Source organism: Cynocephalus volans, chromosome 6, assembly GCF_027409185.1.
Source record: "Cynocephalus volans isolate mCynVol1 chromosome 6, mCynVol1.pri, whole genome shotgun sequence".
NCBI lineage: Eukaryota > Metazoa > Chordata > Mammalia > Dermoptera > Cynocephalidae > Cynocephalus > Cynocephalus volans.
This window is the reverse complement of record NC_084465.1, coordinates 95,260,608-95,277,989: the sequence shown is the minus strand read 5'-3', so window position 1 is coordinate 95,277,989 and position 17,382 is coordinate 95,260,608. Positions and strand designations below refer to the sequence as shown.

The window sequence follows — 17,382 nt, the reverse complement described above, 5'->3', positions numbered from 1 at the left end:
ACTCTCACCATTTCGAATCACGGCCACTTTAAGGCTGGAACTGCTGAGCGCGTTGAGCAGGAGCTGCAAAAAGCTGCAGCTGTGCCCTTTGGATATGAAGTTGCTTGGAGGCAACAGGGGAGAAGATGGCCTTGGTGGCCCCCAGGCTAGCAAGAACACTAACAGGGTTCCCGTGGACCCTCACAGGAGTGAGGAGCCACAGACAACGGAAAAAGGAGCCACTCAGAGGCTGGTGAATCATCGCATGGCCCATCCCATGGGAAATGTTTGGTGTGGTGGGGGAGACAGGCCACCAGGGGAACACTGGGATACAGCATGGACAGCTGATCTGCCCCCCCCCCCCCAATCAGCACAGGCCCACTCAGTGGAGACTGGTTAGGAATATACAACTGCAGGGGTGCTGTTTGCCGAAAAAACTCAGGCCCAGACCAGAGTTTCCACACAACCCAGGTGTACGGGAACACACAAGGCCTGGAAGTGTTTTTAAGGTCAACAATTAAAACCTGAGCTGCACAAATAGCCTTCCCCAGAGAATCAGCAGCAAAGCAGCAATTTAGCTCAACCACAGGGCTCAAGTACTGGTCCCCACAGGAAGTTCCCTCCCTTTTAAAAGTAAGCAAAGGACAACAAATTAGTTCAAGTGCAGAGTTTAAGTGGTGGGAACAGTAAATAACCCAACATAGAACTGAAAGATCAGGGAAAAAGTTTGGTATTAACCAGTAAAGGTATCACACCATCAAAGAATACCTATAAATCCTAGAAGGACTGGAAACCCCCTGGACTCTCAAGCCAGGGATGGGGAAGGGCTGTGGTCCTCAGCCATGCCTCCTGACATCCCGAAACAGCCCAATGATGACCATAAAGCCATCGCAGGAAGCGCCCCAGGCTCCCGAGCTGGCGCAGTGGGGGATAGTTGAGGGTTTTGGCCGCGCCTCCTTGACATCTGCATCCAGCCCAGAAATGACAGAGCTGCTGCTGTAAATCCCTTAGTTTCCCCTACTGAAATGAGGGAGTTGCCATGGGCCTCGTCTACACCCCCCTTCCTCCTCCTCCCCCCCTCCTCCCCCCTCCATCTCCCCCCAACTTCTTAGAATGTAAAAAAGTAATGATATTAATAAATTGGAAAAAAAAACCGTAGGAGTACACGCTAAAATAACGATAAAAAGCATAGTAAATACATAAACCAGTAGCACGGTCGTTTTTATCATTATTGAGCATCACATACTATACATAATTGTATGTGCTATACTTTTTTATATGACTGGCCATTCAGTAGGTTTGTTTATATCAGCATCACCACAAACACGAGTTAGGCGATAGGAATTTTTCAGTTCTGTTATAATCTTATGGGACTAACATTGTCTATGTAGTCTGTCCTTGACTGAATCGTCCTTATTTGGTTCTTGACTGTATTACCCAACTTCTCTAAATCAGCCAAGGTTCTTGATTGCCAAATATAGCTAATTTAGGTAGAAAACGAATTTGTTGGATGGAGATTGGATCCTTCCCAGAACTGAAGGGAAGACAAGGGACACATTCAGAAAATGGCAGGTGCAAAGGCAGGACAGGTGGCTGAGCCTCCAGCATGGCTGTGGCCACAGGGCAGTCTGGTTAGGACACTGCTGTCTGCCTTCCACAAGACGCTCACAGTGGGGATCCTCCCAAGACAGGCTGGGCACTCCCATACTGGCAATTCTGTAAACAACCCAATGTCCTTGGGCCTTCAAGGTGCTGGTCAATTCTCTCTCTGCCCCCCCACCCCACACTCTCACCAGTGACCTAGAGAAGTTCGGAGATAGCAACTAGCACACTGCACAGAGTCCTATGGAAAAAATAAATAGAAACTACCCCCTGGCTATCTTTTAAATGTAGAGAAATAGGCCTGGCTGGTTAGCTCAACTGGTAGAGCACGGTGCTGATAACACCTAGGTCAAGGGTTCAGATCCCCATACTGGCCAGCCATCTAAATAAATAAATAAACAAATAAATATACGTAGAGAAATAACAGGAAAATGTTATATCTAGGTTTTCCTGCCTTTACTGGGTGAGCCCAGGCCTCTCTATGTCTCACCATAAGCAATGCCAAAAGGCCACATTCCTCATCCCAGGCAAAGTCTTGCCTCACGGGGTTATTTTTGTTGACTGGAGTCAATACTAAATGATCCATAAACATGATATATTAAAATCTGCCCTGAAATGTCTTTGAATGTTTGAAAGGCTTCACGTGGAAGGGGCGGCAATAGCACCCAGGCCAATGGATAGAAGCCGTAGGAGTATTCCAGGTAAAGTAAGAAAGAACTTTGTCAGCACTGAGCCCAACAGTGAATCTCTGTACTAGTCTGTTTTTGTGCTGCAATAACAATATGTGATACTGGGTAATGTATAAAGAAAAGAGGTTTATTTGGATCTTGATTCTGGGGCAGCTGCCTCTGGTAAGGGCCTCAGGCTGCCTCCACTCACAGTGGAAAACAAAAGGGGAGTTGGGCGCAAGGAGATCACATGGCAAGAGACAGGGGTGCCAAGCTCTTCTCAACAACCATCTCCCACTGCCACTGGGGATCAGATGTCAACTTGAGCTTTGGTGTGGACAAACCATAACACCCTCATTGGGAGATAACAGTCCCCCTTAAATGCAGGGTAAAACACAGGGTGAAGAGACCACCTGCTAGGGACATCTTAGGAGGTGACCTTTGAGTTTCCTTCTAAACCTGACATTCTGTAACTAGAGATTGAACCTGAACCTGGTCTTAAATCTCTGACTTGACTGTTGTCTCTTCAAGAGCGAGGACTCTTACCGTCTCTGTATACATTAGTGGCTTATTCTTAAACTGCCCTGAACAATTTATTTTCTTTCTTTTCTTCCTTCCTTCCTTCTTTTCCCCCCTTTATCTCTCTCTGTCTCTCTCCCTCTATCTCTTTCTCTCCCTCTCTCCTTCTTTCTTTCTCTCTTTCCTTTCCCTCCCTCCCTCCTTTTCTTTCTTTTTTTTTTTTTTTTTGCCTTTTTCGTGACCAGTACTCAGCCAGTGAGTGCACCGGCCATTCCTATATAGGATCCGAACCCGCGGCAGGAACGTCGCTGCGCTCCCAGCGCCGCACTCTCCCGAGTGTGCCACGGGCTCGGCCCCCTCCTTTTCTTTCAATCATTAATAGACTTCTAAGGGCCGAGCCCGTGGCGCACTTGGTAGAGTGCTGCGCTGGGAGCGCGGTGACTCTCCCGCCGGGGGTTCGGATCCCATATAGGAATGACCAGTGCGCTCACTGGCTGAGTGCTGGTCACGAAAAAGACAAAAAAAAAAAAAAAATAGACTTCTAAGACTTCTGTCCCAGTGTAGATACTTTATAAAAAATAGGTGCAAGACACTGTGACCCTTCTCTGATGGTTTCTATTCTTTATGAGAAAAAACTGAAGAGAAAAACACTGGGTAGAGACCACCTACCCAATTGAAATAAAATAAATTTATTAATCTTAAAAACAAACCTGATTTAGACAGATGGAGAGAGAACCTCACTCCTCACTCAGGAATATCCAGCAGTTCATTCTCTCTAGAATCATCCACCTTAGCTGGGTCTCGAAGGGTAAACCACACAGGTACCACCATGAAGTCTGCAGCTGAACACAATGATGCAGGAAAAATGGGTAGTGAGACAGTATCCATGTGCTCAAAGAAGTCTTAAGAAAACCTGTCCGCAGTTAGGAGTCCTGGACTGCGAAGTAGCACAGGAGTTCCTCTGTCATGCTGGGTCAGTTCTGTGTCTTGATTTTGGTGCTGACTGCACAAAGAACTATTTGTGATAAAATTTCATAAAGTCAGACCTACACAGAAATGAGTGCACGCAGAAACTGGTGAAGTACGGTCTGGAGTCTAGTTAACTGCATTGTGCCAGTTTCCTGCTTTTCATAATGCCTACAGTTCAGCAAGCTGCTTCCACTCAGTGAGGCTGCCTGCAGGGTACAAGGGACAGCTCTGTACTATTTTTGCAACGTCATGTGAATCTATAACTAGTTCAAAATAAAAAGTTTTAAAAATAAATAAACCTTTAGCAAGGGGGTGGGGTCAGAGGCTCACACAAGTTTAGAAGGAAGGAGCGTCCCATACTGGCCGGCTGCCCAAAGACAGGTGAGTAATAAATAAATAAATAATAAAAGGAAGCAGCAGCTTCTCCACAGGCAGCCCTGCTTAATGCCTCAAAGCCACCTAATTATAAAGCTATTTTGTTCCAAAGGCAGGGGACTTTTGTGTTTTGTTTTGTTTGTTTTGGGAAGAATACCAACAATAGTGATTTTTGTGGTAACTTGAAGACACACTGAAAGAAACGCCAAAGCCTGGCTGGCTCCAGTTCTCTATTTCAAAATAATTACTGGCTTCCTGAAAACCACCCACTGCCTTCATTTCCCTTTCCACTGCAGAAAAAAAGACACTTGTAGTTCCTCACAGCCTAACTCATTTATGATGACACCCCAAAACACCTGGAGCACAAAGCAAACGCTGGAGTTCACGAAGGGTCACTAAGCCAGACAAAGGGGTCACAGTGTAAACGCCCAAAAGGATGGACCTCTTACTGCCGAACACTCTCTACACACGCTTTCATGCTTGCTCTGGAAGTGGCGTGTGGGAGTGCTTACCTTGGATAAGGACTGTCTTTTGAAAATTAAAAAACTCATCAGAAATTCATAGGATCTCCAGGTAAAACTTTCTTCCAGGAAACTCTATCAGCTGCCACCAGAAAACAGGGGTAGTTTCTGAAGGCCCTGGCGGCAGGGGTGGTTACTAAAGGCAACATAGGCAGACAGCCAGCTCACAGTTCACCCACTTTGCAAATAGCAGACAGCCAGCTCGCAGTTCACCCACTTTGCAAATAGGACAGTATGAGACCAGTGTAAAGATTTGGTCATCAGTGGCAGGAAGGTATTCGTGTTTTTCTCTGCTGTGGTCATTAAAAACACCCAGAGCACTAGTTGAAGCTTCAGCAGACCTGACTGCCAGAGCAAAGTCCTCCATGGACTCCAGGTCAGGCGGACATGAGCCAGGCCCCCTCCTTGCTGTACTTCAACACCTGCGCTCAGAACCACAGAGAGTCGAGCCATTTAGCTATTAAAAAAAAACACAAAAAAAACCCCAAAAAACACTCAACAAGCTAATAACCCAAAAATGTAACTTCTCAATCCTAGTGTTAACCTAAAGCTTTTGACATATGAGTGGGCTCCCTAAGTAGGTACTTTTCAGTTTCACAGGCCATCACCTGGGTTTTCTCAGGGTTCTTTCTAGTGTAGTACAAGAATACTGTAGAAGGAAGAGGGCATAACATCTTCTGAATGAAGTTATCCCCACCGGATTCCCCAGCTGGCCCTACTTTTCAGCCTCTCCATCCCAAATGCCCCAGAGCTTCTCGAACACCAAGTGCTAGAGCCCTCTGGCTACCTGGCAGCAAAGTGCAGGGTGAACATGGTAACTTCTGGAGACTTTGGGAACAGAACACAAAACTATTTCCTGTTAGGAGCCAGGAAGCTTCCAGACCCCACAGAGGAGTGTATTCACTCTGGCCTGCCATTAGGAACAGAGGAAGAGTCTCAGAACCACACGGAGACAATGCTGGGTAAAGTCTACATTTCCACCACAGAGAGCACCAGGATGACACTAGAATTGAGTCAGGGTACTGCTGTCCACCTGGCTCATGGCAAAAGTAACAGAAGTAGCTCAAAGCACTAACCTAATCACCTGAGGTTCCTCCCTAAACTGAATTTGTATTTCTATAAACTCTGGCTTTTTTCCTTTTTGTTTCAAATTGCAACTGCTTTTTGTTAAATTCCACATAAAGAGGGGGATAAGAGAAACTTAAAAGGCATTTTGCCTCTAATACCACAACAAATCATCTGCAAATCACAAACATAGAGCAAACTATATCCCTGATATCAAGTGTGTTTATTAGTTCATTTGCTAGCACAGGAAAGACTTATATCCAGTGGGCCTTATGGGCTTTAAATAACCGTTCCCACTTAAAAGACAGAGGCTTTTGAAACTTCCAACCTAGGGACAAAAATGTGTATCTCTACACTGGAAAAATTCACCATGAGAAGTGAGAACCTGAGTCCTAGGGAACTGCTAACATTTATTAACTTGAAGTCAACAGATGTCTTAAATCAAAAATAAAATCTGAATTTGTGTACATATACATGAAATTGAATACTTTCAAGACACTGAAAGGGAGTTAAGAACCTCTTCATCTAAAAGAAAAGCTGGTCAGACTTACTGGTTAGCTCAGTTGGTTAGAGCGTGGTGATAACACCAAAGTCCAGGGTTCCATCCCTGTACTGGCCAGCAGCCAGAAAAGAAAAGCCGTTAAGATATAGCAAATGAAGACAAGATGCTAAAGGAAAAAGAGATCTGTGTCTTCACCTCATTTGCATCCAGTGTTCTTTTCCGTCACTTCTAACAAGCTGGCAATCTTGAGGACGGAAACTGGAAAATGATTCATGGAATTTTCAGTCAGTCATTGACTACGTTTTTCTCCTATCAATTCTGAGCTTCTGAAATAATAACTTCAAATCCATTTCTTGACTTAATGTCATGCAAAACAAAAAAGAAGTAAAGAAAAATAAGAGGGATCAGAAAGAAAATGCACCCGTATGATATGAGTACACACTGACTAAGGTAAAAGACGTGACAATAAGATAACCTAAAGTTAAACACGTAATCTCTGTGTATGCTTTTCAAACAGCTTATTCCCCTGGAGCAATAAAACCATCAGGAAACCACACTCAGCTACTGGTCTGCTCAAGGTCACTGTGGCTGCCACATCAGCTGTCAGTCCAAAGTGGAAACTCTGATTATGGGGAAGAACAATAAAACCAAGCAGGTTTGTGCAGCTCATTAACATTTCAAGGTGACAGGAATAACAGAGTATATGCAGAAAGGAAATCATGGGTGTCTCCTTTTTCTCTGAGAGTCTCATCCTAATTGTCTTTTTAACTAGGAAAGCATAAAAACTCTAGGAAGAGCAGCATAAAAACTGCCAGAATAAGAGCTGGCCAGTTAGCTCACGTGGTTAGAGCACAGGGTCTTAACAACAAGGGCCAGCTGCCAAAAAAAAAAAGAAAAGCCAGAATAACTGGCAGTTCTTCAGATATTTTAAAAATAGGGATTCTAATATTTTTTACTTCAGAATTTTATAAAAACTATATATATATATATATTTTTGACCAGTAAGGGGATCGCAAACCCTGGCATGGTGTCGTCTGCACCATGCTCAGCCAGTGAGCGCACCAGCCATCCCTACATAGGATCCGAACCCGCGGCCTCAGCGCTACCAGTGCCGCACTCTCCCAAGTAAGCCACGAGGCTGGCCCTAAAAACTATATTTTTGAAGAAAAGATAATTTTAGGTTGCTTAAAAGATATCCTTTCCCCCCACACCAATTCTTAAATTTTGAATTTTATAACATTCTTTCAGGGGAATTTTAATGAAAGAGATAAGCCAAAGAGATCTGATTTTCATTTTTTTTTTTTTTCTTTTTCGTGACCTGCACTCAGCCAGTGAGTGCACCGGCCATTCCCACATAGGATCCGAACCCGCGGCGGGAGCGTCGCCACGTTCCCAGCGCCAAACTCTCCCGAGTGCGCCACGGGCTCGGCCGAGATCTGACTTTCAAAATTAAGCACTTCAATCTAAAGATAGTTTGCATAATTTAAAAATCGGTTTAAATTAAGTAAAATTTTTGTTTAGTTTTAACTGCATTCTTAAAAAATCATAACTTTGGGGCCGGCCTGTGGCTCACTCGGGAGAGTGCGGTGCTGATAACACCAAGGCCCAGGGTTCGGATCCGATATACGGATGGCTGGTTTGCTCACTGGCTGAGCGTGGTGCTGACAACACCAAGTCAAGGGTTAAGATCCCCTTACCGGTCATCTTTAAAAAAAAAAAAAAAAAAAAAAATCATAACTTTGGTTTTATATGAAAACTTTGAGAAGGACTTGGGCCTACAGTTTCATCTCAGCGAAGGAATAAAGAAGGTCCACTTCCGTTTGCCCAGAAATTCCGTACTGTACAGCTGGCTGAATGCACACCACCATGCAAAGAACACTTACTACTTCTTGCATTACTCGAGCTCATCAGAATGACAATTTTACAAAACAGACATATTTTTAAACCAAGGGCACTTTCAAATTAAATAAGTAAATAAAACGAGAGGGGAAAAGTTTACCTGCAAATTATAAAAAAAAGAGAGGAAAAATAACACATTTTTTTTTTTGACCAGTAAGGGGATTGCAACCCCTGGCACGGGGTGGTCTGCACCACGCTCAGCCAGTGAGTGCACTGGCCATCCCTATATAGGATCCAAACATGCGGCCTTGGCACTACCAGTGCTGCACTCTCCCAAGTGAGCCACGGGGTGGGCCCGAAAAAAAAAAACACATTTAAATAAGCAGGGAAGAAGATTGGAGGAAACACCAGATGATATTTTAAATGTTGAAAGTATTTAGGGAAGACTTAGAGAAAAGTGCTGATAATAGACTAACTTTACTACTTAGTTTCACCTGTTACTGTTTTAGTCCGTTTTGTTGTTGCTATAAGAGAAATACCTGAGACTGGGTAATTTATAAAGAACAGAGGTTTATTTGGCTTACGATTCTGGGACAGCTGCATCTGGCATGGGCTTCAGGCTGCTTCTACTCATAGCGGAAAAGTGGCAGGCAGCCAGCGGGTACAAGGAGATCACATGGCGAGAGAGGAACCAGTAGAGAGAAGGTGCCAGGGTCTTTTTAAGCAACGAGCTCTTGCGGGAACTAATCCAGCGAGAACTCACTCATTAATCCCCCCTCCCCCAGGGAGAGCATTAATCCATTCATGAGGGATCCGCCCCCATGACTCAATCAATGGCCAACAATGCTACATTGGAGATCAAATTTCCACATGAGTTTTGGAGGTGACAGCACATCCAAACTCCATCACTAACAGAATCTGAATGGATTTAAAAAAAAAAAAAAAAAAAAAAGATTCACCTCCCCACTCTAGCACTACACATTGATAAAGTCAAGAATCATTCTTAAGGTTGGAGTAAGAGCAGCATAGACTCAGCTGGAGAACTCCTGCCCCTAATTCCCACTCAGACGGATTACTTTTCCAACAGATAGGAATTACCTAGAACACAATATCCTGCACCTTGTCATATGTTCCTCGGACGTCTACACAGATTAAAAGAACACCTTTTGTCTGTGAATTGCCTGCTGATGGCCTTTGGACACTTAGCTTGTACCATGCCTTGATGAGTGAGGGACACTAATTTTCAGCACTTCCCACATGCTGGTCCTCCCGCTTGGAATGTCCTCTCTCCATTTAGTCCTCCAAGTCTCAGCTTAAACAGCATCAAGCCTTGGAGAACTTTGGTGTGACCCCTGCTGACCCTGGTTAACCACCTTCCACCTTAGGGAACTCAGTATTTTTCTTTGAAAGCACTTTTCATACTCCTCTTACCCAACAGAGCAAAAGCTATTTAAGGACAGGATGATGTCTGCTATGTCCCCTGAACCAAACACATAGTAGGCATTCAAATAAATATCATTTAAATGGACTTAAGAGAATTTTATGCAGCATATCTGTATTAGTCAGTTTCTGTTGCTTATAACAAAATACATGGAACTGGGTATTTTATAAAGAAAACAAAATTTATTGCTTACAGTTTCTGAGGCTGGGAAGTCTAAAGTCCAGGGAACACAGCTGGTGACAGTCTTAGTGGTGGTGATAGTAATGGCATACAGAGTATCATATTGCAAAAATTGCAGAGCAGAGAGAGCAGAGAGAATGAGAGAGCAAGACAGACTCACTTATCTCTTCTTTTAAAGCCCTCAAAACCATACCCCTGACCACCAGTTTTAAACCATTCACTACAGCATGGTCCTACAATCTAAACACCTCTTCAAGGCTCCACCTTTCAATTACCATAATAGGATTTCCCACTCTCTTAATAGTCACAGTGGGGGCCAAGTTTCTAATACATAAAACCTGGGGGACACAATTCAAGGTTCAGTGAGTTTTGGGGACATAATTAAATCTACTACATTATCTCTAGACAAAAAGATGAATAAGATAACTCACAATAATTCTCTTCACTCCAGGACCAGAAGTTTCCAAAAGACTTCATGATCTGCAATCACTAACAAATCTTATCTCAAGTGTGCCCAAATGCTTGTTCCTAAAGTTAGCTGTGATATGAAGGTACTTCAAAAAGCTCATGGAAAGATTCATATTATCTTTTAATTCTATTTTTCCACAAACTTTTTGAAGAATCCTCATATATACAAATGATTTAAGAATGTCTTTTACATTATATGGCCTGTGTCACTGCCAGGAGTGATATGTGTTTTATTTATTTTTGGACAGCAACATTTGTGCTGCAAGTCCTTTTTTTTTTTTTTTTTTTAAAGATTACCGGTAAGGGGATCTTAACCGTTGACTTGGTGACGCTCACCCAGTGAGCTAACCGGCCATCCCTATATAGGGATCCGAACCTGTGGCCCTGGTGTTATCAGTACTGCACTCTCCCGAGTGAGCCACGGGCCAGCCCTCAAGTCCATGTATTTTGATAGCAATTCAACAAGAAGTATTTGAGAGAGACACCCATGATAACCAACTACACAGCATTCAGTTTTTCAGCTGAGCAAAGCAGATGTTAGACAACGACAGCTACAGTGTTCAATTGTTTACAGTGAACAACGATTTCCTCTCTTCACCAAGAAGAATTTCAAGACAAAGAGGCCCATAATCATTTTTTCGAATGAGAACAAATTTTAAGGTCATGGTTCCCCAACAAAGGCAAAAGTATCACAGCACATGCGATCAGTACTTAAAAACCTCAACACAAGCTCCTTTCCTTTACATAACTGAAAACTTTTAAAGTAATTGAGGATAGCTTACATAAACAGCTATCTGCATTTCAGAATAGCAATTACTACCCAGAATAAGTTTTGTATGTTTCTCCAGAAAATAACATGGAGTAAGCCTCTTTCCTGAATTCTCAGGAAGATTTTGTTTCCTGGGACTCCCCCACAAATCAGTGCAGTTCATTCTTGTCCTCACATTGGGGAGTGAGGGGTAGAGCTTTAAAAGCTCTTGAAAAAGATAAAATGTAACTCTTTTTTTTTTTTTTGTCTTTTTCGTGACCGGCACTCAGCCAGTGAGTGCACCGGCCATTCCTATATAGGATCCGAACCCGCGGCGGGAGCGTCGCTGCGCTCCCAAGCGCTGCACTCTCCCGAGTGCGCCACGGACTCGGCCCGATAAAATGTAACTCTAATTGATCACTTTTGATCAACTCTACAAGATGAGGAGGACTTAGCTTCAATTTGCTTTTTTAAAATCATAATTTTAAAAACCTTTCATCATGTAAACGTTTAAACATTCACAAAAGTGGAGAACACCAGACCCATGTACCCATTACCTCTTTTGACAATTATCAACATATAGTCAATCATTTTCACCTATATGTCAGCACATGTCCTCCTTTGCCCATCTCTGATTATTTTTAAATTTGCTCCACTTCAGGGATAAGTCACTTGATCTCTCAGCATCTGTTTCCTCATTATTTGGTTAGGAGTTGGCATTTTTTAAAACATCTTTATAGCCTAAGTTCCATGAAGAACTTTACAAAGTGGGAGTGGGTGCTCGCTGGCTGAGCGTGGTGCAGATGACACTGTGCGGAGGGTTGCAATCCCCTTACTGGTCAGAAAAAAAAAAAAGCGGGAGTGGGAACAAAATTTACCAAGTCTGTGGGTTTTTTAAAGATCAATTTTGAGTGAGACACACAGTACATTTTGAAACATCCAATAAATCCTGTAGATCCTTATCTATCTCTTCATTTTAGCCCCTCCTTTCAACAACCACTGCTTTAGGTCATATTCTTACAACTTCTCACCCAGATTTCTGTAGTCCCCTCAAATCTTCCTGCCTTGATGCTGCAAGAGACATCTTTCTTAAAATCTTTCCTGATCATGTCATTCCCCTGCTTAAAATTCTTGAATGACTCATCACAACTTTAGAACAAGGCTTGAACACCCTAGCTTAGCTCCAGGTCTTCTCACCACCTGGCTCCTGCCCACCTCTCCAGTGTCATCCCTGCCAACACTTGTTCCAGCCAATGTATCCCCGAGTCACATTGCTGTTCTTGTGCACATGCTATTTCATCTGCCCTTCTTCATCTAGAAACTCATGCGTGTCTTCAAAGCCCAACTCACCCTGTCTCATGCTCCTCAAGCTTTGTGTGCCCCTCACTCTGCCCTGTACTCGCTGAGCCACATGAGAAACTTGAGGGCACAGACTTGTTTTTACTGTCTTTGCTTCCTGAAGACAAAGCATAGTGCCTGGTGTAAAATAAACACACATTCACATGTCTAAATAAGTGTCAATTTCTTGCTGTGCTCTGCTCATCAACTTTTCTTGGAAGTAATTTATTAACGCATTCATTAACCATATGTTTTGAAATCTACAGCTTGCAGGAGCAGACTTTTAAAAGCTGATCAGAGGGACAGCACATCAGGGCACTGCCCAGGGGCCTGAGGCATGGAGAAGGGGACTGGACCCCCCTCCCGCAACCAGGCACACTGTGCCAGTACCTCGGGGCCTGCCCAGGGACCTGGGGCATGGAGAAGGGGACTGGACCCCCCTCCTAGAACCAGGCACACCATGCCAGTGCCCCGGGGCCCACAAGGGGACCCATGGTATGGAGCTAGGGATCAGACCCCCCCTCCCACAACCAGGCACACTGCACCAGTGCCTCAGGGCCCACCTATGGACCCAGGGTAAGGAGCTGGGGACTGGACCCCCCTACAACCAGGCACTCCAGGACAGCACATCAGGGCCCTGCTCAGGGGCCCAAGGCATGGAGAAGGGGACCGGACTCCTCTCCCATGACCAGGCACACTGTGCCAGCACCTCAGGGCCCACCCAGGTACCCAGGGTAGGGAGCCTGGAACCGGAGTCCCCCTCCCACAACCAGGCACCCCGTGCCAGCACCTCGGGGCCCACTCGGGAATCCAGGGCATGGAGAATGGGACTGGACCCCCCTCCCACAACCAGGCACACCATGCCAGTCTCGGCGACCCAGGCCATGGAACTGGGGATCAGACACTCTCCACAACCAGGCACACTGCCAGCACCACAGAGCAGGCCAAAAACATCTCCTCCATGTGGGTGGCCCACCATAGCTACCTCTATAACCATGGCTGCCGCAAAGGTAGCTAGATGCTACAACCACCACGCAGATGGTCCGCCAACCACTGAAGTGAGTTTACACAAGGAGAGTCATCAGCAGAGATAAGAAAGGAGGAGGATGTCTGTCTACACAGAGCCCATTTCATAGTGAGTGACGGAAGAGACATCTGCTCTATGATAGTGTTGGGGGACCTGATCGTGCCTCTCAGCATTGGACAGATCATTTGGGCAGCAAATCAACAGACTGACCATTATTCTTTCAGAAGGAGAGAAGAAATCTAGGGTGATTAGAGGCGGGAGGAGGGGAGGGAGAGAGAAAGAGGGATGAGGAGGGATTGGACACGGGGCATAAAGAATAATTATAATTTGTAACAATATATATGCTAGTAATATTGATTTGATCAACATATCTCAATGTTGAAACCCAAAAATATGTACAATCAATTTTGATTCAATAAAAAAAACTTTTTTAAAAGCTGATCAGCAATAGATAGTATATATCAGATGTGAGGGTTACTCTGACCACCTGACATCCATCCATTCCTTCTCTCTCTCTAGCAACAGCACATTGATTTTCCTTGGGGAAATCCACTTTCCCACATGCTCAGACAATGTGGTTCTGGGCCACTTTGGGGAAGACTCCCTACCCAGGCCTAATTAACTACTTAGATTCACAGAGATTAGGGCCCAGATGTATATTAGGTCCAGAACTACAGCTAGAATACAGGGACTAAGTACTCTTTGTCCACAGGAGTAATAATGGGTATGTATGGTAATTTATTTTTTTGAGGTCGATGGATTGGCTGACTATATTGACAAGACATTGATTGGTTGGTTACATGTTGAAGAAAACATACAAAATACAGAAAAAATTGGTTCCATTCCCTCCCACTTCTCCCTTACCCACCTACCCCCAGATATTCATCATCATGATTTGGTCAGAACTGGGCTCAGAGCTGTAAAATGATTTTAAAATACCTTCACAAACTATTTGATATGCCTCCTTTCAGAAAATGAAATCCTTTGTATTTAGTAATACTAACAAATAGTATGTGATGGAAGAAATAGTGTTAGAATACCAAAACTAGGTTATAAAAGGTATTGTGGTTTCCACCTTTCCCTCTCTCTCTCAGATGACTTGCTCTGAGGGAAGACAACTACCACGTGAGTACATTGGTCTTTCCTGAGGCAAGGAAAAAAGGGTTCCTGCCAACAGCCAGCAAGGCCTCCAGTGACGTGAATGAGCCGCCTTGGAATCAGACCCTCCAGCCCAGTCAAGCTTTTAGATAATTGCAACCCCCGCCAACACCTCGCCTGCAAACCATGGAAGACCCTGAACCATAATCACCTAGGTAAGCCCCTGCTGAATTCCTGACCCACAAAAACTGTTAGATGATAACTGCTGTTTTAACCCATTAACTTTGTGTTAATTTGTTACAGAGGGAAACTGGGCAGAGAGGAGGCATATGAGTGGGTGGAGGACTAATAAGACATCCCCCATCATTCCTGAGTCCTGATGATCACATTCAAGCCCTTGACCCCATCCTATTCCTGGTGTCTGGACTTTCCAGAATGAAAGCCAGTGAAATCCTCCCATTGCTTGAACTAGTCTTCATGGATTCTTGACATCTGAAGCAAAAAGCATCGCAATCAGTGCAACGAGAACTCAGCTCTGGCGCAGTGCCCAGATACATGTGCACGGGAGCCAGGGCCGTCTCCACCGTCTCCCCCTTCCCTGCGCTGCACTTTTCTTTCGCACGTTCCCCACTTTGCGTATCTATCATACGTCCTCCTGCAGATCGGTCGCCTTCGAGGACAGACACTGCGCGCTCAGCGTGGAGCGGAGGCTCGGGCAGGACGAGCGCCTCCGGGAGAGCCCGCAGCGGCCTGAGTACCCGCCCTGGACCGCGCCGGTCTGCTCGAGGCAGACTCTCTGGACGTCTGCAGGCGGCGGTCACCTCCCCGCGACGCCGGCCACAGGCGTCCCGACGGACTTCCCGCCGCATCGCACTCTTCCCACTTCAGAAGCCTCCCCGGACCCCGCGGCGGGTCTCCAGCGGGTCAGACCCCGCGGCGGGGGCGCGGGGCCGGGGTTGCCGAGGCCCGGAGAGCGTCCGAGAGCGAGGATGGGGGCCCGGCGGGCGCGCGAGGGGCCGGGCCACGCTCACTCACCTGCCGCCGCCGATGCTGCGCCCCGGCCCCGCCCCCGCCCCTAGCGCCACTTCCGGTCGCGGCGGGCGGGGGCGGAAGTGGAGGACGCCCCTCCCGCGGCCCAGCCCCGGTTGCCGGGCAACCCTCGTGGCGGCGCGGCCCCCCCGCGGGGCTCTCCCCTGCAAGACCGCGGGCCGCGTCGCTGGCGCGGGCGCGTGCGGTTTCGTCCCCGGTGAGTTTGCCGCGTGGGCTCCTGCCCGGCGGCTGCCAGGCCCCACTCCTCAGGCCGCTCCCGCTCGCTCCAGCCGGCTCTCTGCCGGGGCTCGTGTCTTTCTGTCGGTGACGTGCGCCACCGACATCTGCTTGCGCCTTGTCTTGTCACTCACTGTGCGGTGTCTTTTGATGAACACAAGCTTGTTTTAATACAGGGAGATTTCTCAAGCTTTTCTCTTTTTTTTTTTTTTTTTTTTGTCTTTTTCGTGACCGGCACTCGGCCAGTGAGTGCACCGGCCAGTCCTATATAGGATCCGAACCCGCGGCGGGAGCGTCGCCGCGCTCCCAGCGCCGCACTCTCCCCAGTGCGCCACGGGCTCGGCCCTCAAGCTTTTCTCTTATGGTTACTACTTTTTGTGTTTTGCTTAAGAAACCCTTCCCTATCCCAAATTACTCTCCCACTTTTTTTTGGTTTTGTTGTTGGTTTTAAGGTTTTGAGTCCTTAATTCGGTTTCGAACAGATTTAGTGAGATAAGGAAGCAATTTCGTCTCTTTTTCCATGAGAATAACCTAGAATCCTAGTGTCGTTTACTGAATTAGTTCCTCCTTTCCCCAGCAATCTGCAATGACACCTGTTATTTAAAAAAAAATCCATATATGCATGAGTTTTTGTTGGGTTTTTAATATTCAGCTTTATTGATTTTATCCTAATGCTCACAAGGGTTGTTCTGGATCAGAGATAGCGTTCTTCATTACTTCACAGTAGTAACAAAAGCATTGCACCCTTCTGACCTCCTCCCCAACAGGCCTCATCCCTGGGGACACATTGAGAACAGATGGAAACTTTTCCTAGGTGTGGCCAGACACAACAAGTGAGGGGCAAAGAAAAGTGGCTTCTTTCTCTTTACAAAAGGGAGAAGGCAGCTGTCCTCTCTTCCTGAAAGGGTCTCTTCCCCACTCCAATCTTTTGGTTTGTAAATAAAATCTCTCCAGGGACCAGGCAGCCCCACGTGTCCTTGACTTACAGATATCTCCAAGTGCCTGGGCCGCCCTCCTCTTTGTCGTATAAATACCTGGAAAGGTGACACTACAGTCTCCCCAGTACCTGGGGACCTAATCCAAGCTGTAAGTATTTGCCTTCTTAGAGAGATAAGATAAATTGTATCATTCTTTTGAATCAGAGCAACTCACTAGACAAATGGCTACAGGTCTACTTCCCTTTGTATGTGAAGACTCTCAGGGGTCTAGGGCTTTCAATGAGAGCACTGAGAAATCCATAGAAGTGTTATTGCCCCAAAGCTGCTTTCTGAGATCTTAATTCTGTTCCATTGTTTTCTCTACCTATTCCTGTGCTAGTCCCATACAGTCGCAATTACCCTATCCATAAATTACCTGTGATGTCTAGTTGGGCAATAACTTGTGATATCTAAATCTGCCTTTTCTGTGGGAAAGATTCAGCCATTCACTCTTCAGTAAAATTTTATAATCAGGCCAGGTTTCACAAAAGAACCCTATTGGGGTTTTTAATAGAAATGTATTGAATCTATAAATCACTGTGGGGGAGAACTGACAAGATACTGTCTTTTTAAGCAGAGCATGGGCTATCTATCCACTTATCTAGGCCTTCTTTCATATCTTGCAATAAGATTTTTATTTCCTGCATACAAGTGTTTTGAATCTTTTGTTAGATTTGTTACTGAATAAAGAAGGTCCACCTGCCTGATGTGCAGCTAAGCTAATCACTGAACACCGATATTTGCAGTGAAGAAAGTACAGGTTTTATTGCAGGACCAAGCAAGGAGAACATGAAGCTATC

General features: G+C 45.5%; 1 protein-coding gene across 3 annotated transcripts in view; it reads right to left on the bottom strand.

The window, feature by feature from the left end:
* Window positions 1-15,409, bottom strand: part of LOC134380170 (protein FAM234A-like) — a 39,462-nt gene extending 24,053 nt beyond the window's left edge. For 2 of the 3 annotated variants that reach the window (XM_063099765.1, XM_063099767.1), the window contains exon 1: window positions 3,479-3,552. The gene's annotated coding sequence lies outside the window, so the exon portion shown is untranslated. Of the gene's footprint in view, window positions 1-3,478; window positions 3,553-15,374 lie in introns of those variants that run through there. The other variant, XM_063099766.1, reaches the window with a different exon arrangement.
* Window positions 15,410-17,382: the final 1,973 nt, after the last annotated feature.